Here is a 5,858-nt window from a genome sequence, read left to right as displayed (position 1 = left end):
GCTCGTTCCGGTGCTTTTCCCTTTTGCTTGGAGATTGTCAGTTTTCACGGGTGAGGGAATGAAGTTCAAAGAAGCAGGAGGAAAAAGGGTTTGAACGAGGCGAGGGAAATGATCTGCTTTTCAAAATGATGTCTGTTCTCAACCACTATAACAGTATTACATTTTTCATTGTAGAAAATGTGTAAAAAGTATGTAGAAGTATAAAGAGGAAAATGAAAATTATCCACAATGCCATTTTTCTAAGTTCAGCCACTGTTAGCATTCTACTGTTCTTCCTCCTAGTCTTTATTCTATAAATATATATTTTGTATAAACGTACATAATTGATGTTTTTTATATATAAAATTTTACATTTTATATGTCACTTGATATTTTGGCATGGGGTTTTCTACACGTTTTTATTTACTCTCAGTAATAATAATTGTTAATTTGCTACTTGTCATTCCACTGGATATATCACAACTTAACCATTTTCCTGTTATTGTGGAAAACTTACGTTGTTTATAATTTTTCACTATGATAAATAGCATTTCAGTGAACATCTTTATGTATAAGGTTTTCTCTGCATTTTGACTTAGTTCCTTAGCACAGAACCCCTGATGTAGAAATGCTTGGTCAAAACTATGAATCTGGTGCCAGATTGCTTTCTGCCTGGCTGTACCAATTAGATAGCAATTCTTTCAAAGGACTTATCTGTGCTTTTGTAAGTGCTGTTGATTTGTAGATATGAACCCTAAGCTTTTCCCTCCTCAGGAGAAAGCTTAAATTTGTACTAGAGCAAAATGGGGTGGGAGGTGGGGGGCTTGCCTGCTTTGCACAGGAGATAAGCTCTCAGAGGGAAAATCTAAAGCCATATCCGTCTGTGATGATGCTTTGCATGTCTTAAAGGAAGTGCTACTTCTCTTCTTCTGTTCCCTTCATTTCACGTCGACGAGGACCACCTGCTTCTTCGCTAACTGTTGCACACTGTGCTATTGTGCTTACGAAAATGAAACAAGTTGGTTATCGAAAAACCTGTTTGTTTGACATTGAGAATCTTGATCAAAATAGACCACAGAAATCTGCTCAAATTTCTAATTTGACAGGACGGCCATGTGGCTCCTACATTCTGTTAACAGTTCCTCCTTGTCGTCACCCAGCCCCGAGCACATGCAGCACAGTTTACGGACTGTCTTGGGCGGTGTATGTAGATCAGATTGAAGAGATTTCTTCTGTGTTTTACCTTTGTTTGTCAGGTTTGGGGATGTATTCAAAGCTCCTGTATGAAAAATGTAAATTGACTACTTTTCTAATAGGCCTTCAGTGCCAATTACTGTGGAGTTTGAAACACTCGTCTGAAGACCATTTGTCTGTTGGAGTCCACAGCTCTTCCCTGCCTCTCCTCCTGCCCGCCAGACTGTTCCAGCACAGGCGTTTTCAGACTCCTTTTCATGTCCCTTTACCCTCGGCGTTGTCCAGGCTGCTAGTCTTGCTGGTATTAGCCTCCTTTTCTTCTCTACGTGCCCTCCAGTCATCTCGTTTAAGGCTTTTTGTTTCAGCTACCAAGGTAGTGTCAGTGATTCTCAGAGGCGTTTCTAACGGTAGCATGTCTCTCTCTGAACACAGGTCCAAAGTGTCAGGTACCAGTTGAACTTCACCTAGATGTACGATAGATGTCTCAAATTCAGCCTTACACACACACACACACACACACACACACACACACACACACACACACACAGTAAGCTGTTTCACTCCCCTTCCAGCGTTTCCGGTCTCTGTGAATGGCACCACTGCCTGGAAAGGCACCAAAAACAGGACACACCGAGCATGGCTGAATGCTCCCCTTCCTCATTCTTTCGTTCTAAATAGTCACCAAGTCTCTGACATGGCTCTTGCCCTGTTCCGTCCTTACTGCCTGCACTGACAGTTTGCTTTGCTTTCTTGGATTCTTGCAAAGCCTTGTTCATTCATTTGCTAAAGCAAAATGAAGACCTCTTATGTTCCAAATATTTTGCTAGATCCTGGAGTTCTGAAGATGAATATAAAACTCAGTTCATAGTCCTGGCATTTAGTGGGTTGCCTTCTGCCGGGTTCCTGTACCTTTAGTAGCCACCCTTTCAGTCTCCTTCTGCACGGCCCTGACTTCTACTCAGTCTCTTCGCTGCCGTCAAGCCTTCTGTCCTCTCGCTGTCCCTCCTTAACCGTGTGCTCTCTGATCTCTAACCACACCCCTATTCCTGCAGGGCTAAGCCTTGCCCTTCTCCAGCTCTTCTAAGAAGTCCTCCCGTTTTGTCATTGTCTTTGACTTACTGTACCTGCTGCTCTGGGTGATAGCTGTTTACTTCTCTGTCCCTCGCCATCATCCCTTAGAGCATAAGCTCTTTGAGAATAAGGACTGTGCTTCATTTACTGTGGCGTCCCCAGCACATCGCAGTGCACCCAGCAGGTGCTTTCTGAAAAGGACTGAGTGAGTGCTCGGAAAGCTGGGATCCAGAACACATCTAGAGCCCTCCAGCAGGCATCACTGTTTGCAGAGAACCCAGCACCATCATTTTAGTTAAAGATGAAGGGTGTACATTTTTTACTTTTATATGGTTGTAAGTAGTTTAAAACAAGGCCTTTTGTTCGTAAAACATGCGATGTAAAACGTGCATACATTTTCAAGCTAAAACTTGAGACAGAGTTTTGCGCTTAGGTAAATGGGTGCAAGTCCACTCTGCTCAGTCTTTGAAAGGCTTTAAGCGAGGAGGTTTGAGAAGCACTGGCTGAGCTCCTTCTTAGCCCTGTTGATAGGCTACAGTAGGGGAGGGGTTTGCCGTGCTGAACTCCTGTGTGGTCAGCACTAAAAGAAAAAGAAAAAGTAGCTGCCCCACACTTGAAGCCGGCTAACATACTTCCTGAACAAAGTAGCATTTCCTGGGTGCGTTAGGCAGCCAGGAACTACAAAATCTTGGACTTTAGTCTTTCAGTCTCCTCCCATGGATTTCAGCTCAGACTCGGAATGCTCTAGCCATGCTTCTGGACTGAGTTTATCTGGTCCTATTATACCCTTCGGATGAGGAGGATGCTGCCCGTGAGATTCCTGCCAGGAGCTGTGGGCTGCAGTGCTGGGGGAGGAGCTCGTACCTGGGCGGAAGGACAGACAGCTCTGTAAGGAGGGAGCTCGGGAAGGCCCATCCCCTCTCCCGTACTAGTTTTCTTACTGGCAATTCAGCAAAAGGCTTATTTTTGACTGTCTTGTTATTTTTTCTTGAAAGCTATAGGCACCTTATTATGCCTTTGCATATGTGCCAGAATTTTTTAAACTTCAAATGAATGTGGCAGATGTTCATAAAAGTTTAGAAAAAGCTACCATAGGAAGACTTTTTAACCATTTTTATGACACTCAAATTTGTTGCACTCAAAGAAATATAAATTGTAACCTAACATTCTCATTCGGGAAAAGGTTATTTTGAGGAAAGACCTAATTCTAGTGTTCATGCTCTTATTAGGGTCCGTGCTGTTTGTTCAGTTGTAACCGAGTCACCCTAAAAAGTCCACCTTCCTTCTAAAGTGACACGTTTACAGCTCATCGTCATTCTTATCCCCCCTTCTGCCTTTTTATCTCTCTCTCATTTCAGCAAACATTAATTTGAGTCTGGTGGTAAGTTACCAGGATAGCCAAGGGGATTGGCATAGACCTAGTTTCTTCTTGGAGAGAATGATCATGTCAGCTGGCAGCTCGGAGACACCGAAACGTGGCCAGATTACACAGTGACTGTTTCCTTTTATTCTCTCGACCTCAGTTTAGTTCAGGAGATGTTTTTGCAGCTCCTCTTCTGTGCCATGTCTGCTAGCAGGTGCTTCTCCTGTTTGATAAATGAAGACCTTCCTTTCTAGGCCTCACAAGCAATGCTTAGAGTAACGACATTCTCTCTCATTCCTTGGTGGCGGAATGGTCGGGACGGAGGAAGGAAGGTGGCAGCAATGACAGTTCCGGGCAGGGGCTCAGGTTCGGCGTAAATGAAGCTCTTCCTAGACACAGAGACAGTGAAGGGGAGCAGCTAGAATGTGGGGCTCTGGATTCTGGCTCCCTACTTCCTCCTTGTGTGACCTTGGGCAGAGTAACTGATCGCTGAGCGTTTTCTCACCTGTAAAATGAGGGCAGTGGTTGACCTCCCCTGTAGCAGCGGTCTCCAGCCTTTCCGGCACCAGGGACCGGTGCTCCTGTGAGAATCTGATGCCTGAGGATCTGAGGCGGAGCTGAGGCGGTGATGCTGGCGCTGGGGAGCGGCTGCAGATACAGAGGAAGCTTCGCTCGTTCGCCCTCCCGCCGCTTACCCCTGCTGTGCGGCCTGGTTCCTAACGGGCCACGGACCCCTTGACAATCTCTGCCCTACAGGACTGTTCTGGAGGATCCAGTAGGAGAATGGTCATTGGGTGCCTAGCACAGTGCCTGGCACATAAAGAATTTAATAAAGGCCGACAACCACTGCTATTTTTATTTCCTCACTGGCCTTAAAGCTAAGGACATGGTTAAGTTGATGGTTTTAAAATTGTGTTTCAAGGACTTTTAGTTCCAAGGCTCACCGTCATCATCCTCATTTCCTAGAGAGGGTGTTTCAACAAAATTGTTTTGCACCTGCCCTGTTTTCTCCTGGGTTTCAGTGCTGGAGGAATGTTCCAGAATGGGCGTGGCACTGGTGTAGGATTTGGTAGATGCACTTCAGCCCCCTGCTTGACCACTCCCCCGCTGTGGTAACTTCGGATGTGATACCTTGTTTCTCTGTATCTTAGTGTCTTCTTCTGTAATAGCCCGTAGTACCCGCCTCTTGGGATTTTGGTAAGGAGTCAGCGAGTGAGTCCTGTCTGTGTCCAGCACATCCCAGTGCCTGGCCAGCAAACGTCCCCTTCTACAGTAACGTTTTGAGAGCCTTCTGTGTACCAGGCACGGCCTCATACTAGAAGTCTATATAAAATAGTGACTGTGACATAATCCCTGCCTTTACAGAGTTTTGTCTAGAGCAGATGGAGACAAGTAGAAAGTAATTGCAGTGAATTTGGGATGCTGTAGGTTCTGGTAGGGTAGACACCGAGCCTAGCCTTGAGGGCTGTGCTTCTGGGAGGGAGTGCCTAAACTGAAACCTAACAGGTGAATAAGGATTCAACCTTATTCACCAGGCATCTAAAAGACTTAACGTGTAGCCCATAGAGTTTTCCAGGAAATGTGAGTGGTTCAGCACCTGATAGAGGCATGAAGCTGAAGGGGGAGAGGAGAGCTGAGGTAGGCGGGCAAGGGCCAGCCACCCCGGGCCTTGTAAGCCGTGTTAAAGAGTCTGAACTTTATGGGGCAATGGAGAGCCATTGAAGTGTGTAAATAGGGGAGGGACATGGTCAGGCCTTCTCCTTCTGGGCCATTAGAAACACAGTCCTTCCATATAAAATGCTTGAAACTGCTTAACCATGTTAATAAAGTAAATTGATATTTGTAAAGATCAAGGTACTTCTTAAGTAAATTGCACACCACAACCATGTATATAAAATTCAGATGTGTTAGCGTCCCAAACCCAAGCTTCCGCATGGCTCCCTTGCTACCCAGCCGTGGCAGAAGTGTTCGTAGTGATGGCTTTCTTTGAGGTTTTAAGCACCACTTTGCTAGATTTTGTCTTTTCCTCTCCATTTCCAAGTACTTTTTATGAATTAGATATTCTTCTACAGCCCAGTTTGAAGATATAAATTTACGTTATATACTAAGGGATAGTTCCAAGCGGTAGGAACGGGGGAGTGAGACCCAGGCACCAAGTTCATAGGCCCTCACTCCCTCTTCCCACCAGTGCAATTTCAGGCGGCCTGTGATGGGCGCACCAGGACGCAAGCCAGGCTCACAGCAGTCTGTT

At 45.5% G+C, this 5,858-nt stretch overlaps 1 protein-coding gene across 1 annotated transcript in view; it reads left to right on the top strand.

Moving 5' to 3' along the window:
* Positions 1 to 5,858, top strand: part of DENND1A (DENN domain containing 1A) — a 428,365-nt gene that overhangs the window by 227,706 nt on the left and 194,801 nt on the right. The window lies entirely within an intron of this gene.

This window comes from Pteropus alecto, unplaced genomic scaffold (genome assembly GCF_000325575.1).
Source record: "Pteropus alecto unplaced genomic scaffold, ASM32557v1 scaffold67, whole genome shotgun sequence".
Classification (NCBI taxonomy): domain Eukaryota; kingdom Metazoa; phylum Chordata; class Mammalia; order Chiroptera; family Pteropodidae; genus Pteropus; species Pteropus alecto.
The sequence above is the reverse complement of the archived record's forward strand: the minus strand, read 5'-3'. Positions and strand labels throughout refer to the sequence as shown.